The sequence below is a fragment of the Callorhinchus milii genome, unplaced genomic scaffold (genome assembly GCF_018977255.1).
Source record: "Callorhinchus milii isolate IMCB2004 unplaced genomic scaffold, IMCB_Cmil_1.0 Scaffold4, whole genome shotgun sequence".
Lineage (NCBI taxonomy): Eukaryota > Metazoa > Chordata > Chondrichthyes > Chimaeriformes > Callorhinchidae > Callorhinchus > Callorhinchus milii.
In genome coordinates, this window is record NW_024704745.1 from 65,305,461 (window position 1) to 65,331,925 (window position 26,465).

The following is a 26,465-nucleotide window of genomic DNA, read 5'->3' on the forward strand; positions in this document are numbered from 1 at the left end:
CATTGTTATTTAAATGTACAACTGAAGTATTCAAATAATATCAGGTAGACAAGACCTCGAGTTAACATCTCACCTGAAGGATGGCACCTCTGCCAATGCAGCACTCTACCAGCTCTGCAGTGGAGTTACCAGCCTAGACTGTGAGTTCAAAGTCCCGACATGGGGCTTGAACCAACCTGCTGAGTCAGAGGCGAGAGTTCTAACAACTCAGCCAGGCTAATTCCAGGCTTCAATAAGATCTGAATAAATGATTTTTAAATATTTGCAAAAATTGTAACATTTATCAATAACAATAATTTAGATTTATAAATCACCTTTCATGTCAAGAATACATCTCATAGCGTGTCCCACAGCTTATATCATTTAACACATAATTATCATTATAAATTGAGTTGTGAATCTGTAACTAAGTAATAAATTGTTTACTTCTCTATTACACTGACAAACCTGTAACATTGACTAACCTGTCCAAGTTTTCTTTTTCAGACGGGAGAATAGAGGCTCATTGACAATCTTGTTTAAGTCCGTCTGATCTTTCCTTATTTCTTCAAACCATTGGCCTGTTGCTCGCTTCAACCAAAAATTGTCTTGATTCTTCTCCTTAAGTTTCCTAAAATATGTAACGATATCAAACATGAGCAAAATTACTTCCTTTCAAAAACAGTAACGGTGACCTCCAGTAGGCTGGAAATGATCTGATTAGATAGGTCAAGTTTTGCTATGATTAACATACAAATCTTGATTGAAAATTGATTACAAAAAAGACAATAATAAAATAATAATCCTTACATTTGATATAGCGCCTTTTACATCAGGGGGATGTCTCAAAACGCTTCACAGGATATAGTGTAAGTGGCGTGACTGTGTGATTTATGGGTGAAGATGGCAGCCAATTGCGCTGTTATGCCTCATACCCTCAAACCCTAAATCATCCTGGTGGCTCTTGTCTGAACCCACTTTAATGGACAGTATTCGTCTGAAGGAAATGTGCCCCAAATTAATAAAAAGTAATAATAATAATCCTTGCATTTGATATAGCGCTTTTCGCATCTTCTAGGCATCTCAAAGCGCTTCATAAAATATACTGTAAAGTGAATTGACTGTATATTTGTGGGCGAAATGCAGCAGCCAATTGCGCACAGCAGTGTCCCACAAACAGTTGTGGATTGAAGTGACCAATTTATTATTGTTCATCAATAATCAATTAACATAAATTACGCACAATAGAACTATGATCTCATTGGTGATCTGCAGATTAAAATAACTTCACTTATGGTCAAATGCCCTCAATATGTCATACATTCCTATGTTCCTCAGTAAAATCTAGATAATAGTATTTCTATTTGCTATAAGATGTGCTATGTGAGGATCAGCACATTGAGGGACATTCCTATCTTGTTGTTTCAGGCAATGACTGGCACATTCAGAGGGGTCCTGGCCAGGTCAATGGCTGTGGCAAGCAAATTTGTCCAACTTTGTTCAAATGGTTATGCCCAAATCTGCTCAACCAGGATTTCAATGGCATTTTGCAGAATTACTAGTTTATATTCAAAATTATGAGGGGTTTTGATAGGGTAGATAGGGAGAAACTATTTCCACTGACAGGTGGGTCAGTAACCTGGGGACATAGATTCAAAATAATTGGCCAAAGAACCAGAGGGCAGAAGAAGAGATATTTTTTTTTCACAGAGAGTTGTTACGATTTGGAATGCCCTGTCTGAAAATATGGTGGAAACAGATTCAATAACAACTTTTAAAAGGGAACTGGATAGGTACTTGAATAAAGAAAATTGCACGGATATGAGGAAAGAACGAGGGAGTGGGACTGATTGGGTAACTCTTCCAAAAGAGCCTGCACAGGCACGATGGTTCTATTATTCTAAGTATCAAAACAATAATAATTATTTGGTCACTCAATCCATGACACTGCTGTGCGAAATTGGCTGCTGTGTTTCGCCCACGAAATATACAGTCAATTCACTTTACAGTATATCCTGTGAAGCGCATTGAGACGTTTTGAAGACGTGATAAGGCACTGCATCAAATGCAGGATTATTATTAAAAGAACTCAGCAAGTGAGTTACTTTTTGAACTGCAGTGACTGTTATGTAACCAAACCTGTCAGTTAACTTGTTTGATTAATGATGACACAGAAACAACACAAATCAATGATGTAGTTAATTAATTTGAATTTCAATATTGTTTGAGGAAATTCCCTTCTTCAATATTATCCTATAACTAGAACAACAACTTGCATTTATGAAGCACCCTTCATTCGGGATGGAGTCTTGCAGCATTTAATCCTAACCAATCTTTATTGTCACTTGAACCATCATCAGATCAGTCAGATGATTTTGAGTTTTAACATAGTTTAAACATGCTTGAAGGCTTGATTGAGGAAAGGCAAGGGGAGGCTCATGTGGAGCATAAACACCGACATAGACCAGTTGGGCCGAATGGCCTGTTTCTGGCTGTATAATAATAATAACAATTCTTGCATTTGATATAGCGCTTTTCACTTCTTCTAGACATCTCAAAACGCTTTACAGAATAGACTGTAAAGTGAATTGACTGTATAATTGTGGGTGAAATGCAGTAGCCAATTGCGCACAGAAGTGTCCCACAAACAGTTGTGGATTGAAGTGACCAATTTATTATTTTTTTTCTTGAGGGGTTATTATCAGGCATGTGGAGTAAGGAAACTTGCCCAAGGTTTCACCTTGCCGGGAATTGAAACCAGGTCTTTCGCTTGCAAAGTGAGTGCTCTAATCACTGAGCTACAGGACTCCACATATTAGAATGCATATTCTAATGTATTCTAATGTATATCATTCAATGTACTCTTTTGACATTAAGACACTCCACTGCAGTATCAGCCCAGATTAGGAGCTCAAATCGTGATCCCGATCGTCAACCTACAGCCTTCTAATCCAGCGATAAAAGGATTAACAATTGAACCAAACTGAAACAATTAATAGTTGAATAGATTTGTTCCAAACAATTTCACAGTGAATGATCAATGGATGATCTGTTTTAAGCTCTTTAAGCAGACTGTACACATGCTGTTTGCCTAAGGCTTCTGAATCAGGAATCCGACAATACATTTATGGCATTAGATTTAAAGAGGGAGGGGGTGAAAGATAATTACATTTACAATGTTAGCAGATACTGTCAAGCTATTTTCTATTTTATGGGTGATCGAAAAATAAACACAGAAAATCTAAACTTTGACTAGCTGTGAAACAGGAACAACTCCAGTTTGTTCCAGTAATAATATATTAATCCTTGCATTTGATATAGCGCTTTATCACACCATTGAGACGCGGCAGCCAATTGTGTATAGCAGTGTCTCACAAAGAGTAGTGGATTGAGTGACCGAATCATTATTTTTTAAAAAAAATAATTGAAAGTATTATTACCCCAGGAAAGTGATCTGACAATTGACAAACAACCAAGTTGCAATTGATATAGTGCCTTTCATATCGAGAGAACATCTCAAAGCGTTTCTCAGGATTTACTGTAAAGTGTAGTAGCGTCTAATTTGTAGGCTGACGAGACAGCCGATTTGTTTACCGCTGTGCAACACAAATACAGGGTGTAAATGTAATAAAAAAAGAGTGCAAATTGGTGATGTAAGGAAAGCAGACAAGTAGAACCTGCATTCTCTGACTCCTCCTTCAAAACTCCCAGGTTAGATTGGTTGGGCATTTTGTAACTAGATATTTCCCCAGTTAACACACGTCGTTGTGGGTAATATAATGTACTGTTCAAAACCCCAACATTCCAGGATATAAACCAAATATTTAATATAAAAAGTACGGCATGAAAAACAAATTTGCAAGGTTATGGGAAAAGAGCAGCGGAGTGGGACTGATTGGGTAGCTCTTCCAAAGAGGAAATACAGGCATGATGGGCATCCTCCTGTTCTGTAATAGTCTATGATCATATGATTCTAAGTATCAAAATAATAATAATTATTTGGTCACTCAATCCATGACACTGCTGTGCACAATTGGTCAGGTTTCGCCCAGAAAATATACAGCCAATTCGCTTTACAATGTATTCTGTGAAGCGCTTTGAGAAATCTTGAAGGCTTGATAAGGCGCTATATCAAATGCAAGGATTATTATTATGATTCTCGGTTTATTTAATCTCTGATTCAAATCACAAGGGAAAAATACTCTTAATTGTAATCTAGTTCAATTCCTAAAACTTAATCTAATATTTCAACCTATGTTATTAAACCCTGACCTGCTATTACACAGATATGTGGGTCAGCAGAATAGGAATCCAAAGGTTTTGTTGTAACACACTTGATTGTTATATTGCATTTGATATATCACTTTTTCTCATCATCAAAGCATCTTCACAAGATTATACTGTATAGTGTAGTGACTGGGTATTTTACATGACAGGCTATTTGCAAAAAAGGGAATGTGACAATAGACATGGTTGAAGAAGAATGTTTTCAGGTGCTATCTGAAGACTGGTAAACATGGCAAGTCGGAAGGAGGGAGATCCAGAGGTTCTGGGTTTAGTGGCTGAAAACACGGATACTGATGGTGGAACAGAAGGGTCGGTAGACATGCAGAAGGCCCAAACCGGCTGAGCGAAGGGGATGGATAAAGGAGTGGTGTGGTGGGACCAGGTTGGAGAGATAGGGAGGTACTGGGGCGTGAAGGTATTTGTAGGCGAGTGTGAGGATCTTGAAATTGATCTGTTCTATGACAGGGAGCCATTGTAGCCAAGCAAAGACTGGGTGATTGGGGTGCAGAGTTTGGATATTATTACTAAAGGTACAGTTTTTTCAAGTGAAGGTGGAAGTATTGACAGAACTGGAAGTAGTGGCAACCCTATATCATTGAATACAAACTACTGGATATGCAACATCTGTCATTCTGGGTGTGGGAATTAGTTTAGGTAATTAATTAGCTGAAAATATACAAGAGTTTTGCTGTGCAATATCTTTGTTGACATCTACAACTTAGATGTTGGAAGACACCTGTTTCCGGAAATGTGTCTATAACCTGTTAACCACAAATATTCCTGCATTAACTTTCTGTAACAAATAGCAATTTGGTAATGTCTTAAATTGAAATAGTCAGTATTGTTCTTTACAACTCAGAGCGTCAATAAACACATTCATCGAAATAAACTAACCACCACACTGTTGCAACACAATAAAACGTTTATCTTCTTATTTAGCCTCATTGCAAATTACCAATGATGGATTCTATTTCCCAGCTTTATATTGCAAGAGGTACCGTGCAAGTTAAACATATGCTCAAAATACATAGAAAGTCGGGCAACATCCGAAAGTAAACGAGACATTAACGTTTAGAGATTGCCAACATTTCTACTCTTTTTTTTCCTTCAAATTGCTATTTGTTTTTCTTTTTACCAGCAAAATGTAAGCAGTTATCCTCCTGGGAAAGAGTTAAGTGGGGTCTCCTTGGAGCTGAACTGGCTCCAACAAAATGTTGGAATCGAACCAGCCCTTTGTGATGGTGTCTAGTCCGTCCGGTTCCTGAGCCAGGCGGGTTCACAAGACACTACTGATGACAGCACAGCCAGCCTGGCTCATCAGTGCGACTTCAAGGGCAGACCAGTCACTGGGGGCAGGGAATCGTACCACTCGTCTCCTGTTAACCCTGTATGCCAAAGCCCTAATGGTAGGGTGGTCCGAGCTGGACAAGTAGCGTGAAAGCTTGCCAGACTGTAAGCAGTTTGTTGCGACTCACTGCACTGACTTGTGGACATTTAAGTGGATCAGAAAACCTAACTACGTGATGAGAGTACTAAAGGTAATGTTGAAGCAAAAATAATGTTTGACCGTTTTAATAACAATAACAATGCTTGTATTTGATATAGTGCCCTATTATGTCAAAGGGTCTCAAGGCACTTCATGGAATTATCTTGGACTTTGTGTTAGCAGGCCAACCAGCAGCCAATCTGTGCACAACAATGTCCCACAAACAGCCATGAAGTGAATGATCAATTTTGCTATTGGCCAGGACACAGGGAGAAACTAACTCCTATCTATTTGAATAGTATATTGGGATCTTTAACATCCACCATCTATCTGAACAGTCCTGCCTTAGGTAACAAACATCAAAACAATACAGTAGACATCTACCTATCTAAGCATGGCTACACTGTGTTACAAGCCGAGTCTCTCGCACTGAAAAGGTCCCAGTTAAAAAGTTCTGAAGGCGGTTATAGCTAATAATAATCCTTGCATTTGATATAGCGCTTTTCACGTCGGGAGGACGTCCCAAAGTGCTTCACAGAACACACTGTAAAGTGAATTGACTGTATATTTGTGGGCGAACGCGGCAGCCAATTGCGCACAGCAATGTCCCACAAATAGTCGTAGATTGAAAATGACCAATTTAATTATTGTTTTTAGTTTTGGAGGGATTATTATTAGGCGTGTGGAGTAAGGAAACTTGCCCAAGGTTTCGTCCTGCCTGGAATTGAACTCGGGTCTCTCACTTGCAAAGCGAGTGCTCTAACCACTGAGCTACAGGACTCCACTAGACACACAGTGAGTAACTCGAGCAGATAGACAGACAGACAGAGAGCACAGTAACTAGAGCAGGCAGACAGAGAGCACAGTAACTAGAGCAGACAGACAGAGAGCACAGTAACTAGAGCAGACAGACAGAGAGCACAGTAACTAGAGCAGACAGAAAGAGAGCACAGTAACTAGAGCAGACAGACAGAGAGCACAGTAACTAGAGTAGACAGACAGATAGAGAGCACAGTAACTAGAGCAGACAGATAGAGAGCACAGTAACTAGAGCAGACAGATAGAGAGCACAGTAACTAGAGCAGACAGACAGACAGATAGAGAGCACAGTAACTAGAGCAGACAGACAGACAGAGAGCACAGTAACTAGAGCAGACAGACACACACAGACAGACACACAGACAGACACACACACACACACACAGACAGACAGCCCACAGTGTCACTCACTTCACTCGCTCCTCATCCACTTTGTTCAGTTGCTTGTTTCTCTCCAGCACATTCCTGATCAAATTCCTTTCTTTGTCGCTCAAAAAGCTCAGATCCACTGACCGCCTGAGCTCTGATGTCCTGCGGGAAAACATGGCGTTTGTGGGCAAACCGCCAGCCTGGGGATCCCAGGGACTGACTGTAAACCAGCAGCTGCTGCCTCCCGACCGACGGCTCCACTGACTGAGCGACCAGAGTTAGGGCAGCACCGCCCAGAGCAGAGCGTAGGTGTGGTGTAGTGTAGTGTAGTGTGTGCCTTAGTTCACCTTGATCAGGACAACACCAGTGACTAGCCTTGTTACTGCCGTTTATTAGGGGAAATGACACTTAATATTAACTGGGAAAGCGAAAATGATCTTTGCTCACGTTTACTTTGAACAACCACAAAACAACCAGTTGCATTTCTGCACAGCCCTTCCCTTTAAAGGGAGTTAGCCAAGCACTTGAAAAGGAAGAATTTACAGGGCGCTCTGGGGTAAGAGCGGTGGAATGGAACTAGTTGGTAGCTCCGTCAAAGAGCCAACACAGTCAACACCATGGGCCGAATGGCCTCCTGTGCTATGATATTCTACGGTTCACGTGGGATAGCGTCTCGGAGCGCTTCAATCTCCAGGAAAAAAAAGTTATTATTATTTCCATTGTTGATGCACATACTACCGAAGAGAATCCAACATTCCTATTTTATTCGCTTTGTTTAATGTATTTTTGCCACTTTTTCCTCCTTTCACTTTAATTGCTGAATTTCTTTTTGAACAAATAACTGTAGGTTGTGTGTGATTTATCTAACCGTTTGTTGTAGTTTGTGACATTTCTTTAACACAAGGTAAATGGCTTATAACAAGTTAAGCCAATGTTAATCCATTGCACACAATTCACTATTGCGAGTTACATACAATACTGTATATACAAGATGTCGTAAACTGACCAAGATCCAAAAGTAAATACGTGTACCCAGTATGAGTCATGTACACTATTGGTCATCTGTTTTTCTTAAGAGAACAGAAAAGCACAGCTGAAGTAGTCAACTAGATATTATACAGTACTTAACTTCTGACCTTGCTTAGGTCATTATGCTATAATAATGATCTTATTATATTTGAATTTTTTTTGCAACAAACCCAATGCAGTGATTGCAACTGAACATTTAACCTTACTGCCTTAAAAACTTAAAAATTACCTGAAGTCAAATTAAGAATTTCAAAAAATATAATTTGCACTGAAAGATGGCTTTTCAAAAGTCTTGTTTTTTTTGTCAGCCGGGCACAGAAACCCATCAGCATGCATCCCACTGACACATGGAAATTCCAGAGACATTTATTGGAATGGAATGCACACTCTCCCTGGAGGAATGCATCCTGCTCTCTTTTCTGGGGGTAATAATTCCTTTAAAAATAAGTGATAATAATTTGGCCACTCAATCCATGACTGTTTGTGGGACATTGCTGTGCGCAATTGGCTGCCGATTTCGCCCACAAAATATACAGTCAATTCTCTTTACAGTATATTCTGTGAAGCGGTTTGAGACATCAAGAAGACATGAAAAGTGCTTTATCAAATGCAAGGATTATTATTATTATTAAAGCTTCTTTGACTGAAAAGTTATTCCAGCACCTTGGGATGCCCTCCCAACGTGTAAGGCGCTATACAAATGTAATTTTGTTGTTGTTATACTAACAGAAGTGAACTGTGGTCATTTTGGTGTTTTTTGCTTCTTAGCAATTAAGTACAAATATACAATCAATTCACTTTACAGTGTGTTCTGTGAAGCGCTTTGGGACGTCCTCCCGATGTGAAAAGCGCTATATCAAATGCAAGGATTATTATTATTATTATAAGTAGTTCCTATTTAACACATTCAAATACCTCCTATAATGCAGGGATAAGAGGATTTTAAACTCAAATAGAAATTATTCTTATTTAAGACATAGTACTGTAATTCTTAAAGAAAACTAGATTACCAAGATTACTAAACATTTTAAGCTTTCTTGAAAGTCATGTACTGTAATGTTGATTTACATAAAAAGCTTAATCAGACCTCTATGTTGTAAGTTCCTGAAATTATGATGCCCTCACCCCAAGGAGAAGACAAAAATAAACTGGCTCCAAGGTGACACGTAAAATAAGGGTATTAAACCCTCTTGGGAAAAATAAATTGGCTTTCAATGTTCCAAGATGCTATAATAATGTGTTGTAAAAATGCTAGTTGATGATGTAGATCCATTCAAGTAATAGTGCAGTTTAAAATATTCTGGCCACAATTTCACCACACCTGTGAAATGACGCCTTGTTCAAACATGCATGAGTTAGGTATGTGCGTTTGTCAGATATGAAAGAGGAGTTGCGTGCAACAGTTTTAAGGGAGGTGGAGCTCGGTATTTATAACTTATGACAACAATTGATAAATATTGGCTTGGTAGAACACACTGAATGTAATGCATCTTAGAAAAACACTTAATTTTGTCAAGAGCAAATAAATTAAATAAACTCAATTTTGGCACAGAAAGGGCTTCCTATTAAATTAAATGGAGAATACTAGAAATGTAAATTGGAAAGAGTACTCCACACGCCTGATAATAATCCCTCAAAAAAAATAATAAATTAGTCATTTCAATCCACGACTGTTTGTGAGACACTGCTGTGTGCAATTGGCTGCTGCATTTCGCCCACAACTATACGGTCAATTCACTTTACAGTCTATTCTGTGAAGCGCTTTGAGACGTCTAGAAGATGTGAAAGCGCTATATCAAATGCAAGGATTATTATTATTATTATTTGCAGTAGAGAAACATACCATTTGGTACATAAAGGTAGCAATGCTGTTTTTCTCCACATAAAACACTTGAGTTTAATCCCATTCTCGTGCTTGCTACACACATTCTTTAATCTTCCTTTTGAAGCATTTATCTAGCTTTCTTTTAACGGTCTTAAAATCATCTTGGGTGTCTTTTTTAAGCAAGTGTTTATTCAGCTTTTTGGTCTACTTTTGTACCAGCTGTCATCTTAGTGGACTATATTAATTGATTTGGTTTCTCTTCTATTGCTCAGATAAAGAACAATATTACAGATTTTACTGTTGTTGTGCCACCTGGTGTGCAGTGCTAGGAAGTTCAAGTTTTAAGTGACTTGTCATAGGCTCTGATCGTTTTTGAACCAATGGGGTAAAATTTGTGGTGTTTATTCATTATGTTAATTACTGGGTTAAGAAACACTGCATGTTTTACCCCCAGTATTCAACTGAGTGTGTTAATTACTAATGTTCATTGAGCTTTTTTTAAAATAATTGTGAGTCAGAATAATCAGGCTTAAAATATGTTTAGATGGAACTCTCAGTCTGACTCGGATACTCTTAAGCGTAATGATGGATTTCCGTGCCTGTCAGACCTTTCTGACCCAAAAATTGTATACTTTGAAAAATATTCTTCCAAAAGGAGAAATTAAAATTAATAAAATTATATTGAAATAAAAGTTGTTTCTAGGTACAGTAGTTTAACTGGGGGTATATTTAATAAAAATTACCTTTATTCTAAACATCAGGTCTGGTGCCAGCTTCCCCCTCTGGAGCAATCTACTCTAATCCTAGAAAAGCTACATTTGTCTGAGGCTCATGTCTTTGAGACGTCTCAAAGCGCTTCACAGAATATACTGTAAAGTGAATTGACAGTGTATTTTGTGGAAAGAAATACGGCAGCCAATTGCATACAGCAGTGTCCCACAACCAGTCGTTCCTGGGGGTAATAAAGGGATTTTTACCCCCAGAAAAGCGATCTACCGATTGACTAACAACCGGGTTCCTACTTATTGTTTCGCCATGCCTGGCAACAAATCCAAGTCCTCTTGCTTTTGAGATAAGAGCTCTAACCACTGAGCTACAGGACTCCAACAGATCAGAAGCCAGTCGTGTGAAGGTGTGTGTGTGTGGGTGTGTGCGTGTGTGTGTGAGAGGGCGTGTGTTTGTGGGGAGTGAGGGTGTGTTTGCATATGTGTCTGTGAGGATGTGTGTGAGGGTGTGTGTCGGCGTGTATCTGGGTGTGTGTGTGAGGGTGTGTTTGGGTGTGTGTGAGGGTGTTGGTGAGCGTGTGTGGGTGTGTAAGGGTGTGCATGGGAGTGTGTGATTGTGTGTGAGAGGGTGTGTGTGAGGGTTTGTAGAGATTTAAATGCCTACATAATCATCTCTACTATTATTGTTATCTGGGAATCTGTCCTGGTTGTAACTCCGATATCAAAGACAACTCCAAGCTAAAATTCAGTTTTGTTCAACGACTCTTGTTGAATGTTTATGCTACGATCTGAGTACAGGTATGAACATGGTCATGTCACAACCTGATTTTCTTTGGAATGCTACTGAGGCTGAACACAGTTTAGTCAAGCAGTTTAAAGGATAATTTCCTCCCTAATTGCCTTGATTGCCTCTACTCTCCATCTGCCTCCATGGGACCACACATTCCTGCTTCCTATCCTACTTGACCCATCACCTCCACTTTATTTCCTCCAATTGTTAATACTACTACTACTAATATTATTATTATTAATTGCTTTTCCTCCCTTGCATGGTCTCTTGGGGTATACCTCAGGGCTCTATCCTCAATCCGCTTCTTTTCCTTATCTACATGCTCTCTCTTGGTGATATCATCCACAGGCATGAGATTAGTTTCCACATATACATTGATGACCCCAAAAAACACCTTTCTACTTTTATCCTTGATTTCAGGTCCACTGATGTTCTGATCGCCTGCCATGAGACATCAAATCCTGCATAAGAGTCACCTTCAATCAGCCAAATATAGACAGCCTTCTCTCTTGGCTTCTGCTAACACTCCCTTACTTCTGCCTCTGATTTTCTCAAAGTTTCCAGTCTTCTGTCTCCAAATCACTGAATCAGTGCACAACCTCAGCGTTTGGTTCGATCCTCAGCTTTATCATTTCTCACATCCGGTCGATGATCTAGAACACATCTTCACCACGTTGCCCACATCTATTGCTTTCTCATGCTTAATATGGCCAGAACCCTAAACAACACAGTCCTCACCTCCTCACTTGAATTTTCAGCTGCCCTCCTCACCAACCTCCTCAGGTCCATCATCCTCGAGTTCTACTATTTCCCTGGCTCCAAGGAATCATCTTCAAGATCCGCACTTATAAATCCCTTCACAGACTCAGACCGCCCACTGTGATCTTCTCCAACCTCATTTTTCTGCTCGTTCTTTCCACTCGGCAAACCTTTCATCTCAAGACGAGTGGCAGAGTCTTCAGCCACTACACTCCACCCTATGGAACTCCCTCCCTCAACCCCTCTGTCTTGGCTCCTCTCACTTTACAAAAAGAAGCTTAAAAAACTACTTCTTTGGTCGTGCCTAAGGTCACTTCTTGTCTTCTCCTCCCTGCTCGGTTTCTGACACTGCCTCTGTAAAGCGCTCCGAGACATTGCTCTATTTGAAGGATGCTTAATAATAAGAGCCTAATAATAATCCCTCCAAAACCAAAAACAATAATAAATTGGTCATTTTCAATCTACGACTGTTTGTGGGACATTGCTGTGCGCAATTGGCTGCCACGTTCACCCACAAATATACAGTCAATTCACTTTACAGTGTGTTCTGTGAAGCGCTTTGGGACGTCCTCTCGACGTGAAAAGCGCTATATCAAATGTAAGGATTATTATTATTATTATTATTATGCTCTACAAATGCAAGTTGCTGGTGGATTGTTGTCCACTCAAAATTGCTTATCCTGCTTGTATTCTTAACACTGATAAATAAATTTATGTTTTCTTTTGTAAATTGCTGAGTAAGTCGAAATATAACACCACGAGTACAACATTGCCAAAAGAATTATATAAGAGTTGTGGCCTGCAATTAAGGCAATACTTAAAGACTTGTAAATCAGGTCTGTAGAACTGAACCACCACAACAGTGGAGATTCATTTGCTACATTCCCTCTGTCACAACAAGGTGTTGCTGTTACTTGAAATCAACCAATCCACACCTTAAATAACAAGAGCAATAATACTCAATTATTCCTCTACTAGTCTGCACATGGTCTAAAGATAGATTGCAAAACCTCCCGTGCTTCTGGCGATACCATATATTTGTTAGATCCTAAAAGTGTGCAACAGTGAACTGTGAAAACTATCCTTTCCATTGACTTCATATGTGCAATTGGGAATTTACATTTGAATGCAATGCAATTCAAATGATATTCAAAATAGGACTTTCAAGATTCAAAATAGGACTTTCAAGATTCAAAATAGGACTACAATAGGGATGATATTACTACTGCCTTACCTAATAATGCGGTGAATATTAAGATTCTCTTTGTTCTTATAATGAGAATCTATCTTTAATGAAATACAATTTCCATTTATACAGCGCCTTTTACGACTTACAATTTTGATTACCATTAACGACAATGAAGATTTGGAATTTGAGTGTCAAAAGATACCCAAATCCCAAGGCGGTTTGGATATCAGCCAAATGATTAACGTGTGGTGAATATATTTTCGTAGGTAAATGCAGCAGCTAATTTTGTGCAGTTTCTCAATTGGTCATTCACTTTCTGTCTGATTATGGGATACTGCTGAGCATAAAATTAGCTGTTGCATTTGCCTACAAAAATATAATCACTACATTTTACAGTTAATCCCGTGACTCCCTTTGAGGTGTGTTCCCAATGCAAATGGATCTGTACAAGGAGTATTATTTGTATTGCTATTTTTAGCAATCAAATAAGATAAATCTGTTTCTTTTTAAAATTAAATGATTAAAAAAGGTTTGACCGTCAATGCAGGATGTTGCATTTGCTTTACAACCATAATAAGGATGTAGGTTTATATTCTGCAATACCTATATTTACATTCTGTAAATCCTCAGTTCCATTCTGAGGTTCAATGATGACAGGAGTTACCCTGTCTTGTGCACCACCTAGTGGTTTATTTAAGGGGCCTAATATTATAATAACTAATGCATGCATTTGATATAATGTCTTTCACGTCCTCGGAACATCTCAAAGTTCTCCATAGGATTTATAGTTAAGCGTCCTCATTCACAGGCACCAGCCGCTTCCCATTCTGTTATTAATTGCAGAGATCTTTACTTACTGCCAGTTCGAAAAAAGGTTGAAACTTGTTTAGGTTTTATCAATAATAATAAAATAATATAATAATCCTTGCATTTGATATAGCCACTTTTCAGTACATGGCATGGCAGAGATGGTCATTTCTTACACCTCTGGAAGGTGAGAGGCAATGGATAATGCGACTGCAGATACCAGTCGTGAATTATTCACCACAGTGTAAATCAGTGCCAGCTTCGATCATTTGCCAGCTGCATCTTAGTCGTACACCAAGCCAATTTTGAAGCTACCAATCTGGACTTCATTATTTCCATGTTGCTAATCACCTCTCTTACCATACGAAAGAAGAATCGTAAAGTGAAGTGACTGTGTATTTGTAGGTGAATGTGGCAGCCAATTTTGCCCGCAGTAATGGCTCACAAACAGCCATGAGGGGATTGATCAATTTTATCTCGGGTTTTTTTAGCCAGTAAAATAGGAGAAAACCTCTTCTCAGAATAGTGCCATGGGATCTTTAATTTCTACCCTTCCTGATGGGCGGAACCTTGGTTTAACATCTCATGATCATTAAAAATGACACACCCCATCATGAAAGCATGTTTAAAAGATTGAAGAGAAGATCTCAACCAGACACACCCAATTATAGGGAATGAATCTTAAAAACCGGCTTTTCCTAAAACGTAGTAATTTACATATTTTATAACATATCTGGTACAATCAGATTGCTTGATGATTGCATGTTAAATGCAATAAATATCTTATACATCTCTGGGAATATAAGTGGTTTTAATTCACAAAGGCATTCATGGTATTTAATCCCCATCACAACTGTGCTTCACAACTAAATATGACCAGAATTTCTTTTATCGATTTCAGGATCCCCTCACTCGTCTACAAATCCCTTCATACCCTGGCACCTCCCTACTTTTGTGACCTACTTTCTCCACACTCTACTACCCGCTGCCTCCACTCGCTGGCTCTGGCCTCCTGTTTGTCCCTCGTTCCATCTGCTCCACCATTGTCAGCCGCATATTCAGCCACTATGCCCCAAGACTTCAGAACTCTCTCACCAATCCCATCGCCTTGGCCCCTCCCTCCCTTCTTTTAGATCACAAGTGAAGACCTTCCTCTTCCACCGTAATTCTGGTCACCTCCGCCCTCTCCGCGGCTTGCCAGCAGGCTCCAACACCGTTAAGCGCTCCGAGACACTGCCACGAGTGAAGGATAATAATAATAATCTTTATATTTGATATAGCACATTATCAAGTCTTTGAGGCGTCTCAAAGCGCTTCACAGAATACACTGTAAAGTGAATTGAATGTATATTTTGTGGGTAAACGTGACAGCCAATTGTGTACAGCAGTGTCCCACAAACAGACGTGGATTGAAGTTACCAATTTTTTTTAAGGAATTATTACCCCCAGAAAATCGATCCGCCAATCGACTAATAACCAGGTTCCTACTTACTGCAAGGCAAACAGAGGCGTGTGGAGAAGGAAACTTGCCTAACGTTTTGCCCTGCGGGGAATCAAACTCAGGTCTTCTTGCTTGCAAGGTGAGTGCTCTAACTACTGAGCTACAAGACTTAATTTTTATAGGATGATATATAAATGCAAGTTGTTGTTGTTATCCAAACTGGAATACGTTGCAAGGAACGGTGGTTAAGGACCTGGTTGCTGGACTCGTTTTAAAAAAAAGCTTGATGCTGTGATGGGAAGATGGGTATTCTGGACAGATCAGATAGCCTGAAGGGCCTTCTTCATCCAAATCAATCTTGTGATCTGGTGAATCACGCTATTTGTGGTGTGCTATGCACACTGAGTTAATTACAAATTAGATTTTCTCAAAAAAATTGTGACGCTCAGCACAATATCCATTATACTCATAGGATGAAAAAACTAATAAAATATGCTAATTAGTTATACGATAAAATTTTCATAGCAACCAGCAAACAGCAAGTTATTTGTTTATGAAAATTAAAGGGCATATCTGAAAGTAATATGTTAATACAGTATCATAATTAACTAAAATTTGTGTAAGGATTTCAGAAGCACTGGTCCCAATACCTCAAAATCTTATCTTTGACCTTCTGAAATGTGAAGGGAATAGTTTCTGTGCTATTGACATCAACCTTAATGAACTGTGCTAATTAGTCCTCACTTCTATATTAAAATAACATTGTTCATAACATGCACGTTCCTTAATACCTTAAATAACAAATGGCTGCTACACAAAGCATTGCGGTATTGTCATGGGATCTTTAACATCCACCTGAACAGGCAGACAGGACCTGGGTATAATGTCTCATTTGAAGGATGACAACTCTAGCAATGCACAGCAAGAGAATATACTGTAAGGATTATTATTATTACAGTATATTCTGTGAAGTGCTTTGAGACATTTTGAAGATGTGATAAGGCACTATATCAAATGCAAGGATTATTATATATATACTAATACAACGACAATGTCTGTCTGCGCTTCAAGAAGGATCTCAATAACCGAATGACATAGAGACGTGATTTACATTCATTGGAAAGGTCTTGCATCTGGGAATGACATGGGCATATTTGTTTTCGGGTATCTCCTATCATCCATGAGTTATGATCTAAAACTTATTTCAGTTTTGCGTTTTTCTCTGCAGTTACACCTGATGGCCGCACTGGCTGACCGTGGCGCTGTGGCATCTTGCGTCACTTGCGCAAATAGCCAAGTTTGGGAACAAAATAAAGAACACAGATGAAGCTAAGCCATGGCAACAACAACAAAATTACATTTTTAAAGCACCGAGTCCTCCCACTGAGTCCACCCAAAAGGCATCTTCACACAGGAGTCCTCCCAAATGAGTATAGATGAAGATGAAGTGTTTCAATCTACCTTCCATATTGGATCCTTTGGTTGCAAGCATAGCTGCAACTAGTACATCTAGTTATTTATAAAGACCTACATTCCTCAGTAGATTCTTACTTTATTGGGGACAGTATTGGAGTGTCAGCCCAGCCTGGAGTTTCAAGGTCCAGCTGTGAACCACAATCGTCACTCATTGAAAAGTGAGTGCTACAGACATGTACCTGTCAACACCTAAAGTTGTTGCAAAACAGGCTATGGGGTATAATTTATATTTTTGTTGACAGGAAAGAGAGAAATCTGCAAAATGGGTGTGGTCTCTACTGAAATTATTTGTAGAGATGCTAGGTGCACAGTGGAATCAAAACTGAAACAATAGTTATAAGTTCTCTGTTAGATATATAATAATATATAATATACAGTCTGCAAAGTTGTGTTTTGATCCTGAAACAAATGACCCTCTTTCATAAATTTTACACCATCTTTAAATTTGCTTTCCCTGGATTAAACTGTCAGTTTATAAATCTGAATAACTCTGCTAAAATAAGACAAAGCGACACTTCCACATTTTTGATGTGTGTTTACCAAGTGCACTACAAGTTGAATCCGAAGTATGTTTAGTATCCTGTGTTATATTATTCACAAATCTACCCTATCTTCTAAATGTCAACTTGCTATGACTACATAGTTTAGGGAGTAATTATCATTCACTATGAAGACAGCACAAAGCTATTTTAGTTATTTAAAAGTAATTTGTTCTGAATTTAGCTACAATTGATTAAGTAAAAGGACGCATCAAATAGAACATAAGTTGCACCTTGGGTGTCAGCCTGGCTCAGTTGATAGCAATCTCACCTCCGAGTCGGAAGGTTGTGGGTTCAAGCCCCATGTCGGGGCTTTGCATTCACAGTCTAGGCTGACACCTCAGAGCAGTGTTGGAGGAGTGCTGCATAGTTAGAGGCAGTATCTTTCAGACAAGATGTTAAAATGAGGTCCAACCTGTCTGTTAAGAAATTTCCTACAGTTGAATGTGAACAAGACTGAGGCCCTCCTGATTGGCTCGCGCCAGCGCCTTAGCACCTCAGACACTGGCAGCATCAACCTCCATGGTTGCACACTTCAACTCACCAAGTCAGCCAGGAACCTCGGTGTCTTGTTCGACCCTCAACTGTCTTCTTCCCCACATCCAAGCCATGACCCACTCTGCCTTTCTTCATCTCCGTAATAGCGCCCGACTCTGCCACTACCTCACTCCTCAGGCCACTGAAACTCTTGTTCATGCCTTCATCACCTCCAGGCTCAACTATGCAAACGCCCTGCTTGTCGGCCTTCCTCCCTCCACAGGCTGCAGATAATCCAGAACTCTGCAGCCCGTGTCCTCTCCCGCACGAAACTCCGTGACTCCATCTCCCCCATTCTCGCCTGACTCCATTGGCTCCCTATCCTTCAGATGATCCAGTTCAAGATCCTGGTCCTCACATACAAAGCTCTCCATGGCCTTGCCCCACCCTACCTATGCGACCTCCTAACCCCCTACCAACCCGCCTGCTGCCTCCGCTCAGCCGGCTCTGGCCTGCTCCATGTCCCCCGACCTGAAATGCTGTACACTGTCCAGCGTCTTGGGACATCCTCTTGACTTGAAAGGCTCTATACAAATGTAATTTTGTTGTTGTTAAAGATCGCATGGCTCTTTAAAGAGAAAGGAGCTTCTCAGGGTGTCCTGCCCCCCTACATTCTTCTAGATAAAATTAATCATTCACTTCATGGATGTTTATGAATTAATGCAATGTGCAAATTGGCTGCTGTGTTTGTCTGCAAAATATACAATCACTACACTTTGAAGTAATCCTGTGAAGTGCTTGAGTTGTCCTCCTGATGTGAAAGGTGCTAAATCAAATGTAAATACAAGAGGAGTCAGACTGTGTCAGTAACTTTGACAGGGAATTAGATAAAGATATAAGTGTAGATTGACCAACAATCTTCCGGACTGCAGTATGTGCAAATCCCTCTCCCCCCCCATTGCATTGTATAGATGCATTATTCTGAATGCAAATATTGGACAATAGTGCGAGTACAATATTAATGTGGAGCATGTACAATAATTTCTCTGCTGTAACTGACTCAGTCAAGGCAGTTTCCACATGAATATATGACCTACAACAACAAATTACATTTGTATAGCATCTTTCATGTCAGGAGGACATAACAAAGACGCTGGACAGTTAGGGATCCACATCCGAGCTAGTGGTTGGGATCAGGATGGGTGGGGCAGGGAGGATAGGGGTAGGAAGATGACCGAAGGTACAGTCGAAGAGGAGGGTCTGAAAGATACAAAATAAACATTATATGCCATGAAGCATTTCACAAAGGTTATCCAGCACTATACTGAAAGGTCCAGTCTGCAACTGATAGAAAACTATAATCATAATAATAATCCTTACATTTGATATAGCACCTTTCACATCAGGGGGATTTCTCAAAGCATTTCACAGTACATAATACAAAGTGTATTATGCAGGAAAAAATTGTCTTAGGGGAAGAGATAAAAGATACCGAAGAGAGGAGCAAAAAAATATCAAGGAATTGTATTTAAATCAAATGCATTGCCAGGGAAATGCTGCATTGACGGAGGTGCAGTCCTTTGGATGAGACGTTAACCTGGGGCCCTGTCTGCTGTTCAGTTAGAGGTTAAAGCTCCCATGGTATTATTTGAAAAGAGGAGGGAATTTCCTCAGTAATCTGTGTCAATGATTGGCCATTCACTTCCAAGGACATTTGTGGGAAATCGCTCTACAAATTAGCATTCACCTGCAAATATAGTCTTTACACTTCACACTAAAATCCTGTAAAGCGATTTGAAACATTTCAATGACCTAATATATCAAATATTATTCATATATTATTATATATAGTATTTGAGAATACTATATGTTATATATTTGATATAATATTTGATAATACTGTATATTGTATACTAGCTATAACTGTTGATGCTATAACTGTTGATAGAAAATCTGTTGATGTACTTTGCACCTTTGCTTTTCACTTTATCACTATCCATTCGATCGTTAATCCCTTCCATGGAATTCTAATGTATTCCAGGAACTTTGGACTTTTGTTGACTTGCTGAATTTGCAGTCAATGCAATGTTTCTCCCCGAGTTATTAGCTTTGGTTTAGTCCTAGAGAGAGAGCGCTGTTCAATTTCAGAGACTGTCTGAAATAATAGTATGAAATGTGGACCACTGTCTGCAAAATCCTATCAGCCAATATCCCTCACAACTGTGATTGTAAAATTTCAACCAAAAATATATAGTTACAAAGAATAACGTAGATGGTTACACCATTGAAATAGGCATTCGACTTAATGTTTATACTCAGCATGAATCTCCACCCACCTTAATCCTCTCTCTCATTTTTCGGCTTCCTCAGGTATACAAAATCTTCGCCTTCATACTGTAAGGTGACATATTTGGCAACAGAATGTCAGAATTGAGTCAGCCCTCTGTGGCAGTCTCGGTTGTTTGGTTCCTGAGCTAGGTGGGTCCACAGTACTCCAGCGCACTGATGATAACAGCATAGCCAGCATGGCTCATTGGCAGGAAGTGTAGACCAGTCACTGAGGGCAGGAGATCATCCCCCTAGAAGCCAAAGCCCTAACGGGTACAGTAGTCCTAGCTGGACAAGCTGTTTTAGTTGGCTGGACTCTAACAGTACCTTGGATGCATGGAATTCTCAGCTTGGTTTAAATACTCTTAAGCATGATGATGGATGGGTTTCTGCGTGTCAGACACCTGGCTGACCAAAAAAAACGCTGTCAGGGAACAGGCAATAACTCAATGTACTACATCAATGCTACCAGCATTGCCAACCACTTGGGACATCCGTCCGATGTGAAAAGCGCTATATAAATGTAATTTGTTGTTGTTGTTGTTACCATTGCTCCACGTGCCCTGGGGCTGCCTGTGAATAGAGTCGGCATTTGAGCAACTTCCCAATGTAATCTTTTAAATACTGGATTAAAATCTTTTGGTTCCGGCCTTCCTCCTCAGTGAATGCTTTCCCCACCTTCCCCATCCATAGTGGAACAAGGCAGGGATTTCCCCCTGTCTGCCTACCTGTATTCCTGAACTGCAGAACCATGGAAATGGTCATAACTAACACACGTATCTTTGGCATATAAGTCACAGAAGAATACTATATATGAAACACCATATTAATCGGCTGATACTTTGCTGTACCTCATAAACTGAGATCCTGTAGCTCAGTGGTTAGAGCACTCGCCCCCCAAGAGACCTGGGTTTGATTCCCGGTAGGGTGAAATGTTGGGCAAGTTTTCTTACTCCACACACCTCTACTTACCTAGCAGTAAGTAAGAACCCAGTTGTTAGTCGATTGACGGATTGCTTTTCCGGGAGTAATAATCCCTTCAAAATAAAAATAATAAATTGGTCACTTCAATCCACGAATGTTTGTGGGACACTGCTGTGCGCAATTGGCTGCCACATTTCGCCAACAAAATACACAGTCAATTCACTTTACAGTATATTCTGTGAAACGCTTTGAGACGTCCAGAAAATGTGATAAAGCACTATATCAAATGCAAGGATTATTATTATTCATTACATAACTGACTATCTGCCTCATCAGCATTTTCAAGTCATTGGGGTTTCAGCCAAATCTCATGCTGCAAGCTCCAAAAATAGAAGGCATGGTTTTTGTCCAGGACATTACAAAAATATACAAGAAACAGGGACACAGACGGCATTAAGTATAATGTTGACATTCCAACTTTAAACATGTCCAAACACCCCTTCCTCTCAGCAGATTAACAGATTTAAAGAAATGGAATAGCTGACTATTGGGGAGAGAAAGCTCTACAAAGGCTAACTTTGCATTCTTATAGAATCTTATTAAAAATAATCCTTACATTTGATATAGTACCCTCCACATTGGGAGAACGTCTTAAAGTGCTTCACAGGATACACTGTAAAATGAAATGACTCTATATGTGTTTTATCCTGTAAAAACATTTAACATGCTTTACAGTAGTTACTGGCGAGAGTAGTGACTGTTTTGAGCATGTCAGCCTGGCTCATGTGGTAGCACTCTTGTCTCTAAGTCTGTAGGTCATGAGTTTAAGCCCCATGACAGGACTTTGAACTCACATAACCTAGGCTGAGGGTCTAATGCAATTGGAGGTGCGCTGCATTGTTAGAGGTGCTGTCTTTCAGATGAGACATTAAATTAGATCAAGGCCGCCTGTTCTTCTGAGGCAGAGCTGCATGCAATCAGCTGCCTGCTCTGTTTACAGTTGCTGCCCGTACATATTTTTGGAAATTTAAATAAACACATTAGATTTCTTATTCAGTTCTGACTTCTAGCAGCAAGAATGTCCCTTCCTCCCATTCCAACATGTAAATCACCCCTCAGATGCGTTTATACCACATCACCCCCATGATAAACGTGTGGACATGTCACATATGCAACATCTGCCTATCTGAGCATGTGATACCCAGATTACAACATGAACTCAGGCTGCACTGCATTGTAATATCTGCCACACTGTAATAGCCCACTCTCAAGGCTGAAACATCAATGATGGCCAGATAGGGAGGACAGAACCCGGTAGAACCGCCATCAGAATACCTTCAGCAGTGACAGAATCCTCCCCCACTTGCTGATGGAGAAACGCCAGTCTTTGTATAACCCGAGGGCCTTCTTGTTTGAATCCATTGTGATATATTAAAGGGCAACTTCAATGTAGCAATCAATGCTGAAATATCACATACCATTTTAACTATGTCAATTTAGTAAATTGTCTGCAGAGTTTGAAAATATGGCAACAATATAGATCCCATAGAGTGATTTATTTTTCCCTCCAAATTACTCCTCTCCTGAATAATGCTGGATGAACCTGGTTTTATATCTGGCTTTGTGACGATCATTGACGTATATTGGATACTGCAGCCAAACCTAATGCAGGCTTCACCTGATCACATCTCCAGCAGGATCACTGACAAAGAAAGATCAGTCGCCCAAAATTTCTCATGTTCTTGACTTTAAAATCGCTATCTTAAAATGTATGTAGGATTTTGTAAAATTCCAAAATAACAATCCTTGCTTTTGAAAGTAGTGCCTTATCATGTTGTTGCAAAGTCTCAAAGCGTTTCACAGGATTTACTATAAAGTGATTGTGTATATAGCAGCCAATTTACACCCAACAAACTGCCCTGAAGTTCATGACCAATTTTTATTTAGGGGATTGTTGGCCAGATTATTGGGAGAAATTGGGATCTTTAATGTCTACCAGTAATGCAGCGATCTCCCACTAGTGCACTGGAAAACTGGCATCCAAATTAAGACTAAATAATAAAACTGAACTTAAGTCCAGACTTAAGTTTCCTTACTCCAAAATAGAACTTGGTTATTAGTCTATGGCAAGTTGCTTTCCCTTTATAATAATCCCTTTATATATATATGAAACAAATTTGATCACTCAATCCACGAGTGTTTGTGGAATTGGTCACTTCAATCCACGACCGCTTGAGGAACATTGCTGTGTGCAATTGGCTGCCCTCAAAATATACAGTGCAATTTTCGCCCTCAAAATACACAGTCAGTTCATTTTACAGTATATTCTGCGAACCGCTTTGAGACACCTCAATTGCGTGGTAAGGCGCTATCAAATGCAAGGATTATTTTTATGGCATTGGGGCCTCAGGAGCTGGAACCTTTTCTGATTTTTCTGGTTACTAATTCCGGATGGTTAGTCAAGTGTAGAGCGCATGTTATCAAAGTTCAGTACCTAGGAATTTTCTAAAGAAACCTGATATCCAAGTTGTGGATCCAAGTAAGTGGATCTGTAAACAGTTCTGAGCGGAGAGCAGGTGGGGTTTGGAGAAACAAGCAGGGTGTGGGATGCCAGTCTTCACTCTTTATCTGATTTAACTTTTCTCTTTGCACAGAACTCCTGCAGCACTAAATAAATTTTCTTCAAAAATGCAACCACCTTTTTGCTGCATTTGGAGAATTCTTGCATCACATCAGGACTTTTAATAATAATAATAATAATAGCTGCATTCAATAAAGTGCCTTTTCACATCATTGAGGCATCTCAAAGCACATCTCAAAATATATTGCAAAGTGGATTGATTGTGTGTTTTGTGGATGAAACGCAGCAGCCAATTGCACCCAACAGTGTCCCACAAACAGTTGTGGATTGAATGACCAAATTATTATTTTAAAAAAATTGTTGAAGGGATTATTACCCCCGGAAAAGCAATCCGCCAATTGACTAACAATCAGGTTCTTACTTTTTTCTTTTTTTAAGGCAAGTTTCCTTACTCCACACGCCTAATAATAATCCCTCCAAAAAACGAAACAATAACAAATTGGTCATTTTTAATCCACGATTGTTTGTGGGACGCTGCTGTGCGCAATTGGCTGCTGCGTTTCGCCCACAAATATACAGTCAATTTCACTTTACAGCGTATTCTGTGAAGCGCTTTGAGATGTCTACAAGACATGAAAAACGCTATATCAAATGCAAGGATTATTATTACTACTAATTACTGCTAGGTAAACAGAGGCATGTGGAGTAAGGAAACTTGTCCAAGTATTGTATTACAAGACTCCACAATAATTCTTACATTTGATATAGCTTCTTATCACATCATCAAGATGTCTCAAAGCACTTCGTAGAATATTGTAAAGTGGATTTGACTGTGTATTATATGCACAGCAATGTCCCACAAATAGCCGTGGAGTGAGTAACTAATTTTAATTTGGGGGATTGTTGGCCAGGACACTGGAAGAAAGAAACTGCTTTCTTTATTCGAATAATGCCATGGGATTTTTGACTTCTGCCTGAACACAGATGCGACCTCGGTTTGATGTCTCACCTCAAATAAACAGAATATTTATTTGTTTGTTTTTTTATCCTTCAATTCAGGTTTAATTTGAGAGTGGCTGGTTCTTTTTAAAAGCTGTGGGAAAATGGCTTCCGAATTGAGACTGAATCAAATCATTTTCTACAATCTTGTGTAATCTTAAATTTTAAGATAAAATGTTTTTTACAGGCTAAGAATAGGTAGAATTGTGGACCTGGTTTTCTTTACCCGCATAGCAGTTAACAAGAGGCAGACTCCCTCCTCCCCTCCACGAGACATAAACCTCCGTCAAAGCAAATCACAAGTCTTGTGACCCAAGTGTAAAATGGTAAAATTTTTCTACATTTGAGTTTAAGTAACAGAGGTTTCAATACAAACTGACCCAATTCATGGGGGTTAATACAGGCATTTCCTGACTCCACCTTGTAAAAATATTCAAAGTTGGTTCTTACAGGCTTCTAAAAATGTTGCAGCACAAGTAAACTGCCTGACCTATTCACAACTTAACAAAATAGCATGTCTTTTCCAGAAGAAACCTTTGCTTTCTGACACAACCAGGAAAACAGCTGTTATCCATTAGCTTAATAAAACAGTGGTTATCCATCAGTTTAATAAACCTTATCGCTTATTGTTGTTCATTTAAAGATTTATTGATCATTTCATGTCTAATGTAACAATAACTCACTGTCACTCCTTTCTGGTTCCTCACAGGCGCTGGATCTCGCCTTACAGACAGCACATCAGAGATCCAAATTGTCGTCCTTTAATTAAGGAGTTCTGTTCCATGTTCGCTGCACTCATCAGAGGCTCTACTCCGCACACCTCAGATAACTTGCATGGATTTAAATCTGTAGAAAATGTTTCAAAGCAAACAGATCTCCCATTCCGTGATGGCCTTTGAAGAGGAAGACACCCGACTAAACTATTCTGAGAAACTGTAACTAGGAGGAGCGCTATGACTCCTGACAATAAAGGAGGAGTTCAGATAGTGATTTATTTTTATGACAGCTACTTTGCTTATTCATGAAAAAGTCTTGACAAATGCGACTTGTCAAAACATGTCAGCCAGAAACCCTTTGAAGTTCAGTAAGTACAGCGGTTAGCTCAAACAATAACTAATACTGCTCCCTGGTAAAATGTGGTCTAAAAGCCAACAGTGCAGAGGTGTGACATTAAAAGTTGTGAACAAATACTGTATAAAAAAGATGTAACATGCAGATACACCCTAACTTGAGGAACTCAAAGGTCACTAAACATTCAAGTTATATTTGCTTTATCTAAGTCAACTAAATAAAGATGTCAATAATAATAATAATCCTTGCATTTGCTAATTTTCTTCAGTTGAACGTCAACAAGATCAAGGCTCTCCTGATTGGCTCCCATCAGCGCCTCCACACCTCAGGTGCTGACAGCATCACCATCCATGGTTGCGCACTCCACCTTACTAAGCCAGTCCGGAACCTTAGGATCTTGTTTGACCCTCAACTATCCTTTCTACTCTACATCCATGCCATGACCCACTCTGCCTTCCCCAACCTCCACAACATCGTTTGGTTCTGCCACTGTCTCACACCGCTGAAACCCTCATACACGCATTCATAACATCCAGGCTTGACTATGAAAACTCATTATGGCCTT

The 26,465-nt window shown here is 39.5% G+C and overlaps 1 long non-coding RNA gene across 1 annotated transcript; it reads right to left on the bottom strand.

The window, feature by feature from the left end:
- Positions 1-533: 533 nt before the first annotated feature.
- On the bottom strand, positions 534-25,736 carry LOC103186515. The gene is made up of 2 exons (XR_488764.2): positions 25,513-25,736; positions 534-610 (listed from the first exon to the last, which is right to left on the bottom strand). It is a non-coding gene; the product is annotated as an uncharacterized LOC103186515 (long non-coding RNA).
- Positions 25,737-26,465: the final 729 nt, after the last annotated feature.